General features: G+C 53.2%; 1 long non-coding RNA gene across 2 annotated transcripts; it reads left to right on the top strand.

Moving 5' to 3' along the window:
- Positions 1 to 7,175: 7,175 nt before the first annotated feature.
- Positions 7,176 to 15,643, top strand: LOC116797239. Of its 2 annotated transcripts, XR_004360597.1 has the most exons (4): positions 7,176 to 7,746; positions 7,847 to 7,926; positions 9,315 to 9,532; positions 13,585 to 15,643. It is a non-coding gene; the product is annotated as an uncharacterized LOC116797239 (long non-coding RNA). The 2 variants fall into 2 exon arrangements; XR_004360596.1 differs by having other exon boundaries at positions 7,176 to 7,926.
- Positions 15,644 to 16,389: the final 746 nt, after the last annotated feature.

Raw genomic sequence — 16,389 nt, 5'->3', positions numbered from 1 at the left:
CTCTCCATGTTTCTTGTAGCTGCCTTCAGGCACGGGCAGGCTGCAGTTGGGTCACCCTGAAGCTTCTCCCCTGCAGGCTGAGAAGTCTGTCCTTCATGGCTCACCTGGGTCACTGTCTGTGCTGTTCCAGCTGACTCCAGTTCTGCTTTTGTTGCTGCCTCAGGTGGAGTGTGCAGGAAAGTGGGCATGGGAGAAGAATGACCTGTGGGAGTTTACAATGGAATTCACACTGATTCCAGCAGGTACAACATGCCTGAAGAGAACCTGTCTGTCCCTGTAAGCAGGAATCTGTCAGCAGGAATTACTCCAAATCTCAGAGTAACTCAGATCAGCCTGATACCCAGCCTAAACCTCTTCCCTTTTCTTTTTTTCCCCCAATTCCTGGTACTTAAGCACTCCCAGTGCCAAGTCACACTCAAGAGACTTCTGTTTCCTGAAGCTGTGTCCAAAAAACCCAAACAAACATGGTAGTTAAGTAGAGGTGGAACTCCCTCCCCAGAGCTGCTCTCTCCCTCCTTGTGTGGTTTTCTTACTCCTGAGCTCAGAAGTGCTGTGTGAGGAATGTGACTGTCCCCTCTGTCCATCACCTGGGTGCTTTATTTCTCCTTTGATGCAGCAACTTGTGGGAGAACAGGAAGGTGGGGTGGGTTTGTGGGTGGCACAGGTGCACTGTCCTGTAGCCCAGGGTGCCTTTGTGTCCCTTGTCTCTGCTCCAGCTCCCGGGGTCGGGAGGACCCTCCTTTGGGAGGCTCTGGGCAGTTCTGATACTGGGCTTGTTTGGAAGCAGGACCTGGGGATAACAGTTGGGGTCTTTCTTGCAAAATTTTGGTTTCAAACTGTGGTGCCAGGTGTGCAGGGTACCAGGTGTGCAGGGTACCAGGGGTGTGGGGGGCCAGGGGTGTGGGGTGTCAGGAGTGTGGGCTGTAGGGTGCTTGGGGTGTGGGGTGCCAGGGGTGTGGGATGCTGAGGATGTGGGGTGTCAGGGGGCTTGGGGTGCAGGGTGCTGGGGTTGTAGGGTGCCAGGTGTGCAGGGTGCTGGGGATGCAGGTTGCTGGGGGTGTCGGGTGCCAGGAAAGGGGGCTGGGGGTCCAGGTCTGGGGTGCCAGGAGTGTAGGGTGCTGGGTATGCAGGGATCTGGGCATTCAGGGTGCTGGGATTTCAGGGTATGCAGGATGCAGGGTCTGGGGTGCTGAGGGTGTGGGGTGCAGGGTGAGGGTGTGCAGGGTGCTGGGGGTGCAAGGTTCAGAGTGTCAGGGTGTGGGGTGCAGGGTGCTGGGGATCAGGGTGCGGGGTGCTGGGTGCTTGGCATGCAGGGTGCTGGGATGCAGGCTCTGGGGTGCCAGGGGTGCAGGGTGCTGGGGGTGTGGAGTGTGGGGTGCTAGAGATGTCCAGGGTGTCAGGAATGTGGAGTGCAGGGTGCTGAGGGTCAGGGTGCTGGGTGTGTGGGGTGCTGGGTGTGTGGGGTGCTGGGTGTGTGGGGTGATGGTATGTAGGGTGATGGGTGTGTAGGGTCTGGGTGTGCAGGGTGCTGGGTGTGCAGGGTGGTGGGTCTGAGGGGTGCTGGGTGTGTAGGGTTCTGGGTGTGCGGGGTGCTGGGTGTTTGGGGTGCTGGGTGTGTAGGGTGCAGGGTGTGCAGGACAGTGTCTGTCACCTGTGCCAGGGCCAGGACCCCTCTGTGTTCTGCTCTGGGGCTCCCCCTCAGAGGATCCCCCTTCCTTCTGCCCCCACAGCTGCCGTGGTGTGGGATGGCTCCGTCCTGTGGCACAGCTGTGGGTGAGGCACAGCCGGGCCGGGCGAGGGAATTCCTTTTGCCTAATCTTTTCCCTACTGCCCTGTCCTGGCCGTGCTCCCGGGGCTGGCAGGGCTGCTGTGCAGGCAGGCACTGCTGTGGGTGTGCACTAGAGGGTGGTGCAGCCCTGCCTGCCCTGGGATCCCTGGCAGGGAGCTGGGATCGCTCCCTACTTACACTCAGGTCGCAGTTTGTCTCTACAAGAGGGGTGTGATACCTGTGATGTGAACAAACTGTGTATTCTCTCCAAACCTGCCATGCCTGACCGGGGAGTGGATTTTTACAATGAATTCTAATCAGTCTGAGGAACCTGGTCCTCACTGAGGGCTTTGCTGGGAGATCAGAGCAACCCAGAGCCCAGCAAGGTGCTTCAGGCTCCGTGAGACTGGCACTTACAGGATGACAAGAGGTGGGAATGGGACAGCTGAAGGCACTGTCAGGCACCCTCACACTTGTGAGTGCTCAAAAGCATCTGCTCCTTGGCAGAACACCCTGTTCTTAGTGCTGTGGGTGCTGGTTGGGAACAATGGATGGGTTGTGGTGCAGATGGCTGGAGGGAAGATGGACATGGAAAGGAGCGTCTGACAAAGGCTGGAGCAGATCCTGCACAGCAGAAAACTGAGTTATCCCTCTCCAAGAGACTTTTCTGGCAGAGCTGCTGCAAGCTTTAGGCTTTGGGGTAATTCTGGCGAGTTGTGCGTGGTAGGGGGTTGGGTTTGGGAGTTTACCTGTAAATGAGGATCCCCTTATCCCCATCTTCTCGGAATGAATGTCTGTCTTTCATTTTGGAAGAGTTGCATTAAGCCCAGAAAATGAAGTGACACGAAAAATCTTGTTACTTCCTGTCGTGGTTTCAGCTGGGATAGAGTTAATTTTTTTTTCTATATCTTTATTTTCTTCTTAACTCCTTTTGCAGACTAGTTCAGCCATTTGAGGGTGGAGAACAGCCCCGATTTTGCCTGTAGGTGGGTACAAGGGTATTTGCAGCTGCTGTAAATGCTGTTTTAGCTCTGCTCGTGCTGGAGTTGTCTCAGTTGAAGGGAGGTGGTGTTTGGAGGTGCCCAGCAGCAGGGCTGTGTGGGGCAGGAGCTGTGCCCTGGTGCTCTGAGTCTCTCCAGAAGCAGAGGGGACTGAGCACGTGGGGCAATTCAGAGCTCCTGGCCTCTGCAACCCAGTTCTGATGGATGGCACACAGATACTGTTCCATGTTTCCTTTTGTACAGTGGTCCTGGCATACAAATGCCCCTGTGAATACAGCTGTATCCCTGGAGAGATGTCCTGGTGGAGCAGTTTTTCAGGAGCAGGAAGTGTTTCTGCAACTGTCTTTGCAGCTCTGATAGATCCTGCTGTGAGCTCAGTGCTCTCTGCTCTCTCCACCTTCTTTCTGACCTTTATTTCCTGTCCAGGCTGTTGTGTGAGTAAGGACTGAGCTCTGCAGGGCTTGTGTATCAGTCCAAGCTCCATCCCCATGTCTCAGGCATGCTCTGGTTATCCTTCCCAGCACCAGAGCCAGGCTCAGCCTTAAAAACAAGGGCAGATCAGCTCCTTGGAGGTTCAGGTGGGGGTAAAACACGGATTGAGAGCAGCTCCACTCAAGGTCACTCAGTGTTGAGGACACACCAGACAGGGCTGTGGCCCTGTGGTTGCTCCAGACTTTGCCACTCCTGGATATCCTCTGCATTCCCTGCTCCTTCCCAGGTCCCTCCTCTGTTCTGCCCTCTGTAGTGCAAGAAGGACCATCAGCAGGTCGAGGAGAATCCATTTAGCACGTGGAGAGCACACTGAAGATAAGGAGGTCGGTCCAGCTGGAAGGATAACCTCTCAGAAAGCAGCCAAACCATCAGCGTGGGTGGATTTTGGCCTGCTGGACCTGCCAGGGGAGTTTGAGGAGAAGGACAAAGCTGAACGACTGGATGCAGTGAAACCAGCTTCCTTTTCTTGCAAAACACTTGCACAAGGGGTAAAGGTGTCTCACCTGGGCTGAGGTGAGTCCTTGTGCTGCTTCTCCTCCTCAGCAGGGCCTGTGCTCAGGAAAGGGGGAAAGCATCAGTGTTAGAGCACAGCTCCACCTCTGCCTGGGTGAGAGGCAGCCCAGCAGGGAGGGTTGGTGTCTGTCCTTCTTCCTCAGGTCCTGTGAATGGAAGTTCTATGTGGCAAGAAAGTGAGAAAGATCAACTCCCAGACTGGTTTGAGTTGGAAAGGACCTTAAAGCCCATCCAGTCCCACCCCCTGCCATGGGCAGGGACACCTCCCACTAGCCCAGGTTGCTCCAACCTGGCTTTGGACACTTCCAGGGACGGGGCAGCCACAGCTTCTCTGGGCAACCTGTGCCAGGGCCTCCTCACCCTCACAGATATTTCTGTGGTAGTTCCTGTAACCAGCCATCCAGTTTGAGTCAGGCTAAACCTGTGCTACTTCTTGTTCTGTTATCATAAAACCCAATCCAGAACTCAGAAGACAATTATTATTACTTGTAGTTTTAATATTATTTCTTGCCCTCAGACCAGCATCAATTTGCTGTGCCCAAGCTGTGTTGCCTGATGAGGGTTAACAACACAAAAGTGGTGAAATGTGTATAAAATCCTGGGGGTGAGTCACTAGCACTCTGATACAAAGCAATCGGATGATTAAGGGTACAAGTTTCATATTGCCATTTTTTCAACCACATTTGTAAGTAGAAACAAGTGAAAATCCTCAGAAGAAACGTGTCTCATGGCATCTGTTCTTTGTCTTTTGTTAACTGTTGACTCCTGTCAGCTAATGGAAGGTGCTGACAGACTCTGCAATGCCTCTTTTGCCTTTTAACTCTGAAACTCCATTTTCCTGCCTCCTGGGAAGGCTGAGAGCTGCTCTCTCCTGGATTTGTTGGCAGCTGTGTGTCCACTTTCCTCCCTCCTTCCAGATCTGTTTGACTTCCCAGCTGGGGAAGGGAGCACTGGAGTGCTGGGAGAGGGAAGGCAGGGCTGTGTGTGCAGGTGATGTTTGTTCCCCTGAGCTGCACACGAGGCCTCCTTGGAAATGTTACTGGTTGGTTGCTTGTGCAACAAAACCTGGGTAGCAACAGCAAAGCATCTGGTCCAGTAGGTCACAGCCAGTTCCCAGTTTGTTCTCCTCCCAATGAGCACCGTGGGCTGTTTAATCTCTGCTGAACAATCCCATAATTGCAGAGGGATTTTTGCAGGCGGGTTCCTTGAAGAGCAGCCAAAGGGAGTTTGTTTTCCATCTCACCCATCCCAACAGGACAACACTCAAGGGCTTTGGCTGAGGACCAGAGTGTGGGGGGATGCAGGAAGCACCCCTGCAACTAACAGGGTCCTGCTTGGGGGGTTTGAAGACCCCAGACCTCCAATCCACCTTGGCCAGTGCTGTATCTAAGCAGAGGGACTTGCACTTGCAGATGTTTGTGGCCTGACTCTGCCTGGGGGGGGTCACTGCACCTTCTGGATGCCACAGGAATTTTGGACCATGACCCCATGGCCTGTTGCAGGAGCTGCTTGTCCTGATCTTTCAGTTCAACCTGTGTGTGGGAGGTTTGATGTTCCCAGAGCTATCCTGCTGTCTGGAGGGCCCCAAACAAGAGGAACCCAGATCTCTGTCTTTCCAGTGAAGATCAGGAGTTCCTTCTGAAAAGCCAATAATTGCAATAAGTCAAACACACAGTTTAGGTCAACCCTGACTTGCTGCAATGAAACAATTATTGCTGCCTTTTTGTGATGCACCCTGGAGACTGGGAGAGCTCTGGGTCGATGGTGAGCCTTAGGGAGGTGGAGTTTCCCGTTTTTTAGTCATTACACCACATTCCAAGTGGAAGAATGAGGCAATGGGTGCTTCCCAGGAGCCTGGTGGAAGGTGATCTTTGGTGCTGGAGTGTGTCCTTGGGGCTGCAATGGATATAAATACTGACTGGCACCTACCACCTCTGTTTCTGAAAACCTCTTTAGCAGTAAAGAGGCTTAGATTGTCATCCAACACTGAGGGAAACAGGCCCTGAGGAGCAGAGTGACACAGTCCTGTTCCTCAGTGTCCTTGCTCCAACAGTGCAGCCCAAAGGAATGGGAATGCTGCAGCAGCCAGGTTTGCAAGGAATGAAGGGCTCAGTGACTACACAATTATTCTGGGTTTCTCTTCCAGCCCAACCAGCTGGACTGAGCCCTGGACAAAGGAGCTTGGCCTCATTTCCACCCTGGTTTCACAAAGGAAATGCAAACCTGACATGCTGCTGCTTAGGAAAGAGATTTTGTCAGTGCTCCCCTCTGCCCCATTCCCTTTGTGTCAGCTCCCACTGGGAGTTGCCACAGTTGCCCTCTCTGTGGGTTTCTGCCCCACCAAAACTGGGGTGGAATGTTTTGTATTCCAGAGCCTGCTTTTCATTCCCTGTTCTTCAGAGCCTGCCTGAATTCCAGGCTCTCTGACACCACCTCAGGTCCTGCTTCCCTCTCCTTTCAGGCTTGGGGAACTTTATTCCATGCCACTCCTTTCACTCGGCCTTCAGCCAGATTTGACCTACTTGTCGTTTCTGTGGAATTGTCTGAAAGCAGCAGGAGAGAGAGGGGATGGCCCTGAGGAGTCCTGGCTCTCCATTACAGCAATGGACAACTGGAGAAGCAGATCAAGGCTCTGCTCTGCAGGTGAGCTCTGTTTCAGCAGGTGCCTGTTATGTGATAACCTTGTATACACATTTTATTGGCTTATCTGTGGTGTACTGATGGTTATCAAACAGGGCAACAGCCCAGCTCTTGATTGCTCCCAGCTCAGGAAACCACGGTGAGTTTGCAAAATGCTCCTGGGCTCCACTGAGAGCAAGTGGAGGATCTGCAGAGGTGCTTCTGCTCCCACCAGACTTCTCCAGCACAACACCAAGGCTGTGCCCTTGGGCTGAAGTTATGGAATCACAGAGTCCCAGACTGGTTTGGGTTGGAAGGCACCTTAAAGCTCATCCAGTTCCACCCCCTGCCATGGGCAGGGACACCTTCCACTAGCCCAGGTTGCTCCAAGCCCTGTCCAACCTGGCCTTGGACACTTCCAGGGATGGGGCAGCCACAGCTTCTCTGGGCAACTTGTGCCAGGGCCTCCTCACCCTCACAGGGAAGGATTTCTTCCCAGTATCTGATCTAAATCTACCTCCAGGCTGGGGGGCAGAGGGGAAACACCAACAGCTTTGTGGGGGATCTCAGGGCACCCCACACTGTGAGAGGGGTCCTGTACCCCCTGTACAGCCACCACAGGGGTCCCTCAGCACCATGGCCAGTCCCACTCTGCTCTGCCCTCCCAAAACAGGCTGTAATCACTTCAAATTCTAAATTTTTTTGACTCATTTGTCAAAGAACTTATTGCTCGTGACTAGTCACAGTTTGGAAACAGCTGCTGTGTTTTGGGCTCTGACAGTAACTCATGAGTTTTGGCTTTTCTGCCCTGTGTAGTATCAAGTATTATTTTTATTCCAAAGATGGAGCATCTCTCACAAGCCTGAGTGAGTTGTTTTGAGTTATTCTGCTGCTCTTACCCTGGTAATTTTTCTCCTTTAACTCTGTGTGAAGAGCTGCTTCCCCTGGAACAAAGGAGTCACGTTGGCTTTACTCATCAAAAATTGCATATGTATAAAATCTCAGTGTTGTCCTCAGCCTGAAATCCCTCCCCACGTAGGACTTGTACCACACACTGGAACCCATTGCCTGCAGCCTGGCAACCGCCTCCGTTGCCATGGGAACGGCTCCACTATCCTTCCATGGAGAACCTCAAGAATTCCCATTTTCGGAGCTTTTAGAACACCTCCAGTCCTGGCTCGTTTCATTCACTTGCTCACTCCCATCCATGAGATCTTCCCCTCCCAGTTTAGAGAGTTACTCAGCACTTCTGGGACTCCTGAGGAGTTGGCTGAAGGGAAGTCACACAGCACTTTGAGGCACAGCTTTATCTGGGATGTTGGTGCTGCCCTTGGGTTTATTTCCTGGGCAGATGTATCATGTAATTAGCATTGAATGTGTATTAGATTTGTACTTCACAGAGAACTAGAAACTGTCTGACTTCTGCACACTTTTCTGCACTCGCAAAGGGCAGAAGTGTCTGAGCACTCCGACCTCGAGTGTTAAACCCCCAAGTGATGTAACCTGGGTTGGGGGAGAAGCAGCTTCCTGGTGGTGAGTTTGCTGTGGGATGGTGTGGGATGGGATGTTACACCTGCCCTTGGATCCCACTCCCCAGCACGTGCAACCCCATTCCCTGTTGGAGAGCAAGCCCAGTGGTCCCAGTGTTTGTGCAGAAGCTGTGAAGGATCATGAGGGTCGCTGGGTTTGCTCCTCCCCTGGGCACTTTTTTGCACCCAACTGGCACAGCTCTGTTAAACACAGGTAGGTTTTCTCCTGACAGTTATTTATTGAGAGCTTATTGTTTCACTTCTGGGAAGATTGCACTGGAATAACATGAATTTCGAGCAAGATGGTCTTAGAAACACGTTCCTGGGGGTATTTTCTTTGCTTGGTTTATACAAATGTCTAAACAAGGCTGGGTTTTGCTTTTATCCAGCTAGAAATTCCAGGCACAGGTCCATGGGGGAAGGAAGGGAGAGGCTGAGGGGATCTCAGGGTGGGGAGGCCCTGGCACAGGTTGCCCAGAGAAGCTGTGGCTGCCCCATCCCTGGAAGTGTCCAAGGCCAGGCTGGACAGGGCTTGGAGCAACCTGGGCTAGTGGAAGGTGTCCCTGTCCATGGCAGGGGGTGGGACTGGATGAGCTTTAAGGCCTTTTCCAACCCACAGCATTCCATGATTCTGTGATCTGATGGCACAACCAGACCTCAGTTATCCAAATCCTGCACCTCTAAACAGAAAGAGCTGGAAGGGCCAGGAGAGGAGCCCTGGTGTGGAAAGACTGGATGATGTGGCATCAGGTTTCCTGCACATCAGGTGCCAATCAGAGCCTCACCACGGGGGAAACAGCAGCTGAAGATTTAGGTAAGGAATAACAACAACGAAGAAAACAAAATAACAAGTGTGAGAAAACCGAGGAGGAGGAAAAAAAAAAAATTCTCAGCTGCAAAATACTCAGTAACACTCCCAGTCAGCATTGGCTTGGTGCATCCCAAAATCCTGAGACGTTGGGAAGAGACAGCTTGGAGAATCCCGAATCACTGACTGGGGTTTTGATTTATTCTTTGCAGCCAGACAGTGCTCTCTCCCTCTCCCCCCTCTCCCTCCCTCTCCGGTGTGCGGGCACAGCAGCCACCTCTCCCCCTCCACCAACCAAAGCTGGGGGGGGGGAGCTGCTCCCGCAATAAAAGTGTGGGAAGCTCATGGCTGCGGAGTAATGCAGACAAAGCACGAGGGAGAGGGGCACAGAGGGACGGAGCCCCCGGAGATGTGACCCACCCCGCGGGAGGACGCGTCCGTAGCCTCCGAGCCGTGTTTGTGCTGCCTCACGGCGATAGACAGCGGGCTCGGATCCCCCCGGGGATTTCTCCGGCGCTAATTCACTCCGCACAAAGCCCAGCCTGCCGGGCTGCTCTCCAGCAGCAACCTTTGCATCCCTCCAGCTCCCCCCGAGCCGCAGGAGCTGCTCCCCCCCGGCTGCTCCCGAGCCAATGTCACCTGTACCCAATGAAGCAGACCCCGAGGTGCCACGCATGGATCCCAGGATTCTTATTTTCCTTCTCTACGTGATGATCCTTCACGAGCTGGTGAGTGGCTGGATGGAGTACCAGAAGCAGATGGCCAAGCCAAAGAAGCAGGCGGGTCCAGTTTGGTCCTCGAGGTGAGTTGATGCCTATTCTGGTCCCAAAGGTGCACAGCCCAGGGGTGTTTTGGTGGGAAACGTTGTCTTTTGTGTGTGTGTGTGTCAGTCCTTATAGATGTGTGTGTGTCTGTCTCCTCTGCCGGGCATTAATGCACAGGGTGAGGATTAAGGTCTGTTAATCCTTTGAGCCTGTATTGTCTGAGCATCCCGTGCATTTGACACACTTGCAGATAAACATGCCTGCAACTGGGGTTTTTTTCCTGTGGAAATGGGCTGTAACTCAGCATATTTGCTGTGACTCAGGTTCCCAAACACCTCACCTGGAAGAGAAAAATGTGGGCAGCAGAGAAGCTACACTTCATGCATGATATTCATCAATGAGGCACAAACCTCCAGAGACTCCTGCAATCAGAGTATTTCATGTTAAATCACTACTGTGCATGTCACTATCTCTCCGTCTCCTCCCACTCTCTGGGCTGTGCCCACTACACCAATCCCTTGTTTTCTGCCCAACAACAAAAATGAGCTGGAGAAATAAGGACATAAACAAAAAATGCTGCATGTCCTTAAAATTCAGCTCTGCTTCTGTTCACATCTCGCTCACATGTAACAGTGTCTGGGGTAGTGGTTGGCTCAGCAGTGTCGGGGTCCTGTAATGAAAGATGTCCTGACAGCTTCCATCAGCTGTGTGATTACAGACTTGCACCCCAGGACCCAAAATTCACCTCCTGCCAGATTTCAGGCCATGGCACACTGACACCTCGCAGCCTTGGACTTGAAAAGATGCCAGTGACCCAGTTTGCTCCAGGTCTGACGGCTGCAGCTCGAGTGAGCTCACTCTTCATCCTAATCCTCTGGCAGACTTCATTCCCAGCAATTCCTGTGCCTGGTGCTGCACAAACACCCCCCAAAGGTGTCTCCAGAGACAAGACCCCCCAGGGAAAGCAGTGGAGTGAGGAGGCTCCTGGGGCTGATGGAAATCAGTAGCCAGCAGCTCCCAGCCTCTTCATCTGCAGTTCAGGGATACATTCCCTGGCTGGATTTCCAGACCAGCAAAGGTGAGCTGCGCCTTGTACAAGTGAAATGATTAGCACTGGGAACACTGCCATGGGTGGAGACAGTGCAGAAATAGCTTGAAAGAGAAGGGGCTGGCTGGCTTCTGATTGAGGTCAGAGGCAGATTTCATTACTGTCTTCAAGGCAGAGTGCAGGGAGGACTTGGGACACAACTTGCACTGAGCTCTGGGGCACCCTGATGCAAGAGAGAAAACCTAATGGACTCATTTGATTTACTAGAAGCCACCAAAAAACTTGCATCAAGCAGCCAGGAAAATGTCGTAGGACTGGGGTGTTTTTTAATAGGGAACCTAAGGGAATTAGGTATCCCACCAAATCCAAAAATCTCTAGGGGCTGTCACCTCACCCAACCTCATTTGGGAAGGTGGGACCAAGCCAGATGAGTTGTGCAGAGCCCCAGACCCTGGAGGCATCCCAGCCCTCTCCATCTGAGCTGTCCCTGCTCCTGCTGCTCCTCTGGCTGACCTCAGCCAGCCTGGGAAAGCAGAGCCACCAGGTCTGTCCATGTCACATGAATCCTTCACATGTTGCTCCATAAACAGGTGAAGCTCTGTGACCCAGAGAACTGGAAAATTACAGGATAACTGGGATCCTTTCAGTGGAATTAAGGTTGTCCTGTGTGGACACCCTGGTTCTGGTGTAGCCTGGGCTCACACCCCCCCACTGAGTTAATAATGCTGAGGTTTCTTGACTGGTGAGCCCACAAGGCCAGGTTTCCAGTTCTTGGAGAGCACAGCTGGAGCCAGATGTTCACCCTTCAGTCTAGTCTTGGGCTTGGAAAGTGCTCAGAAATGGTTGCCACATCTGTAGCCTGGCTGTCCATAGAGTCCAAGCCTTGGCTCAGCAGCGGGATAAAGGTTCCTGATGCCTCACATCAGGTCAGGAGCAGCACAGCACAAACCCAGCACCTGCACCAGGGTGAGAGCAGGGACCTGGGACACCCATCCTGGCTCAGCTCAGCCCTGGTGGCAGTGGCTGTGGGTGCCACCTCCAGCCAGGAGGGCACTGGTGTGATCTGTGACCTGAGGGGTATTTTAGGAAGGATTTACAGGCATTGCCAAGGCAGCCACTCAAAACCCTTCTGTAAGAGCTTAACCCTGAGGCAGCAGCAAGGCAGAGCTCCTTGGATGAGATGGAAGTGAGGGCACAGCTTCCCAGCACAGCCTGGAGCTGGGCCAGTGCTGTAGAGGTGAAGCTCCATCTACTGCCACAGGGCCTGAGCTGCCACCTCCCCGGCCTGTTAGAAGTAATTAACGTGAAAACCAACTAGGAAATTAAGTCATAAAGCAGCAGGCTAATTAGGACATGAGAGTGCTCTCTCTTGGCTGCAGCCTCAGCCCAGGCAGATCCTTTCGTGGCCGTTGGATAGTAACAGGCTCTGTTGTGAGGCAGCTTTTTCTCACATTCACAGCTTTTCCACAGCTCCCTCTTCCTCCGCTCCTGGAGTGGCTGGCAGCTCCCCCGCCCCTGCCTCCATTCATCAGCCTCCTCTGGCATCCCAAGGCACTTCTGCTCCCTGCTCTCCCTTCCTCCAGTGCTTAGATCACAGAATCCCAGACTGGTTTGGGTTGGAAGGGACCTTAAAGCTCATCTCATTCCACCCCCTGCCATGGGCAGGGACACCTTCCACTAGCCCAGGTTTCTCCAAGCCCCGTCCAGCCTGGCCTTGGACACTTCCAGGGATCCAGGGGCAGCCACAGCTTCTCTGGGCAACCTGTGCCAGGGCCTCCCCACCCTCACAAGGAAGAATTTCTACCCAATATCCCATCTCTCCCTGCCCTCTGGCAGTGGGAAGCCATTCCCCCTTGTCCTGTCACTCCACTGCCTTATCCGAAGTCCCTCTCCAGCTCTCTTGGAGCCCCTTTAGGCCCTGGAAGGGGCTCTCAGGTCTCCCTGGAGCTTTCTCCTCTCCAGGCTGAACACCTCCAGCTCTCCTTCAGCCCTCAGAGTACCCTCTGGCCTCCTCTGGACAATGTTTATTGACAAAATCACTGGGAATCACAGGAGGAAGATGGAAGATCTCTGAGCAGGATCTGGAAAGAGGAGAGATCTCCAATCACCAAACCCAGAGATCACCAAGGCACAGCCCTTTCTGCAGGGGTGGGGACAGGACTCCCTACAAATGTCACTCCAAGTTCCTCCAGAACTGTTGTGCCCCACCTCACCCCCAGCACTGGCAGCACAACCTGCACGTTTGCTGTGCCAGTCTTTTGCAGTCTTTGCAAATCTAGATATGAAAATGGGGAGTGAAGGTGTCATCCAGGAGGGCTGAAGGAAAGAAGAGCTTGGGACACAGTGCCTGGAGAGAGGAGAAATGCCCAGGGCAAGTGGGCTGGAGTGTTCAGTCATCCCAGAAGAGCCCTGGGTGAACACAGCCCTGCTGGTCCTGCAGCCCAGCCAGCTCCATGAGAGTGTCCTGGGCATCTCTGCACGGCTGTGGTTGGTTCATGGCATGTTTGGTTCATGGAGTGGTTGGTTCACATCCAGAATAACCCCCCCGGCAGAACATGGACTGAAACAAGGGTGGCAAAATCCCAAAGAAAAGCCAGGACTGCACATTGTTTGCTTTCAGGGGGTTTAAGGAAAACTGCTCAAAGGTATCTGAAGTTTTGGAGGGGTTTGTTTTCAGTGACCCACCTGGAGAGAGGGGACAGACCTTGGGGCTCTCATGGGCTGTTTGGGGGGTTCTGAGCTCACATTTGTGCACCTGAAGTTCAGCAGCTCTTCCCAAGACCTCCAGTAGCTGGGACAGGGAAGGTTCCTGCCACCACTTCAGGTGCACAGGGGAGGCTCAGCCCTGGGGCTGCAGCTCAGGGACCTTGAGCATCAGGATCTGCAGCAGGATCCAGCACTGGCCCTTCTCTTAGCTCCAGTGGTGGTGAAGCAAAACTCCCCGTCCTTTCAGGAGCCTCCCCTGGATGCAGCAGCTCTGCCCCAGCTCTGCCCCAGCTCTGTCCCACCCCAGTAACAATGTCTCACTTTGTTCCTCCACAGCAATGCCACCAGATCCAGCCCCTCCAGCTTCTCCAGGCCCCTGGTCCACTCTGTGCGCAGGGAGAGGTACAGGGACTGGAGGAAACCGGGAAGGATCATCCGGAAGGCGTGAGGAGGGATCTGTTGGGAGCGTGGGGAGAGGTGGCTGAGCCAGAGGAGCCACCCCTCAGGGTCTGCACCACCTCACCAGCCCACACAGGAGCATCCCCCAGGCACTGCAACCTGCAGCTTTCCTCACTGAGAACACACAACTGAGGAGGAATGAGCCCCTTCCTCCTGGGAATTCGTCCCTGCAGGGTGAGGAGCTGCACTGGAGACTCCTCAGCCAGCAGCAGGATCACTCCAGCTGGCACCTTGGCCACCCAACACAGTGAAGTGACTTCTCTGCTTCCCAAAGGGTTGAGTGGATGGAGAGCAGATTTCCTGGGGGGAAGAGTGAAATTTGCTCCTGCAGGGGCAGCCCTGGGAGGCCTCCAAATGGTTTCAGGCTCCTCTTCCCCTGCTCCAGGACTGCGTGGCCAGTAAGCCTCACTTCCCAAACTGACTGGAAAATCCCTGGTGTCCAGTTTGTCACTACTCCCAGGAGAACTCACCTCTACTGGGACACACAGAACTCATGGCACTTTGGGAATGCTGGCTCCCCATTAAGTCTCATGCACTGAGAATCCCTAAATTCTTTTCTGCTTTCCTTCACGCTTGTTAAATGAGTTACTCTGGGCTGGAAGGGGGAAAACGCCCTGAACCAGTGACTCAGAGTTATGCCACCAAATGCAATTTACTGCAATGACCTTGTAATTAGCTTTCCTTGGAGCATTCCCAGCAGTTGAGCCAAATAAATGTAAGAGCCACTTTCTAATGAGCAGATAGATGGGGAAGGAATACAGTATTGCTCTTTTTGAGCCTGCAGTTCAGGCATAAAATTAAATTTTAGAGGCAGAAGTCTGCTGTTGCATCCTGTACCTCACATAGGCAGGATGGGAATCTTGGAGCACTGGAGGGATTCTGACACTGGGCTCTCACAGCAGCTGTCCATGGCAAAACTGCTCCTTATTTGCTGAACATAATGTTTGGCTCAAACACAGCCTGTTTTTCTCGTTGCCAACCATTTATAAACCTGACTCAGGCTCACAGACGCATTATCCAGGAGCAGATAGGGAAGGGAGTCGGGATAGATTATGCATTCATTATCCAGAAGTAGCCACCAGATACATTTGCACATTTGTCTGCTGCTCAGTTGTTTGCAAATTGTTCCTGTTGGTTGACACTGTGTTTGTTCAGTCACCCAGGGCTGGAGTCACCTGAGCTCAGCACCCAGACCCAGGTGCTGCAAAGAGGGGAATGGGAAGGGGTGTGAAGTGACTCCTCTGAAGTTAAACCTCACAAGGAAGCTGCCTGAACTGTGCTCTTGAAGTTCCCAATCCTCTATCCCAAGTAGGATAAGTAACTCTACTTTCACATGGGGGAGATAAATTTTCTACCTTGAAGTTGATGCCTCGTGTTCAGGTGTGTTTGAAAAAGGAGAAAGAAGTGGCAGTTAATGTTTTCTGCACATTTCAAAGCATAAACTCCCCGCAAAGTTGTGCCTCAGCCCTGTGACACTGTGACACTGTGGCTGTCCCTGAGGCCTCCATGGCCTGTCCTGATCCCTGCAGGTGCAGCCAGAGGTGACAGCAACAGAGGGAGAAGGTGGCAGGAGGAAAAACATTCAGAAAGTGTTTCTAGGGGCTGGGGGACTTTGCTTCCCTGGAGTTGAGTGTGAGGGTGGATGCGCAGCTGGATATTCTCCCTGCTCTTCTGCCAGAGCCTGTGTGAGTTTGCTGGGAGCACTTCCTGTGGAAAAAGGGTTTAAATTAATTACCCCAGTGGGACAGGATAGGACTGACCTCACTGACACACTGGGCTCCTCTGTCCTCAGTGGGACAGACAGACCCGAGTGGGGACAGAAGGACCTGACTGGGCAGATCCTTAAGGAAGGGTGAAGGGCCAGGACTGCTGTGCTCTGCTGATCACATGCTGGGTTTATCCCTGTAAATATCATGTTTCCTTCCAATAAACTCTTTTCCACACGTGGTGTTCAGGCTGTCTCTGTCCTTATTCAGCCCTTCCATCTCTCTGCTGGTTTTGCTTTTCCCATTCTGGGAGGCAGCGAAGGCGCCGGCTGGAAGCTGCTGCTGTAAGGGCTGATCCAGCACGGCTGGAAGCATCTTCCACGCTGAATTTATGGCACAAATGTTTGTTCTCTCACCCCTTATGCAGAGGAACCCTTGATTGCAAACCAGAGTCTTATTTTCAGGTGGTTGTGGGCTTGCTCTGATTTTTTTGCAAATGTTCAGGGTGCTCTGAGCTCTGTCGGAGAAGGTCCTGCCCAAGGAAAACACCTCTGAATGGGAGCTGGTGGTGGCAGAGGGCTTGGGATCCACCAGGCTTCAGTGGTGTGGACCCCCAGAGTCCAGACCCTGCAGAGGCTCACCTTCACTCTGGTATTTGCACAATGGTCTGGGCTGACTGAGGGCCCAGGGTGAGGAGGGCACAGCCAAGGGTGGCCCATGTGCTAACTCCAGCCCCTGGGGGTTTGGGTCTCATTCCGTGCACTTTCACCCCTCAGCACCCTTTGTCATACATTTATTCCCTTTGCAAGGGAGGTGGGTGACTTCCTCCCCAGGAGGGGCTGTGCTGTGACATCACCATACACAAGGAATGACTCCAGACAGGAATTCCCAAGAAGACACCCCACATGTGCTGTAACCACACAGAACCAGCACAGCTGCTGCACTGAGCTGGGCTATTTATTACAGAAGAAGACAA

This window comes from Chiroxiphia lanceolata, chromosome 21 (assembly GCF_009829145.1).
Source record: "Chiroxiphia lanceolata isolate bChiLan1 chromosome 21, bChiLan1.pri, whole genome shotgun sequence".
NCBI lineage: Eukaryota > Metazoa > Chordata > Aves > Passeriformes > Pipridae > Chiroxiphia > Chiroxiphia lanceolata.
This window is presented reverse-complemented; position numbering and strand designations above follow the sequence as displayed.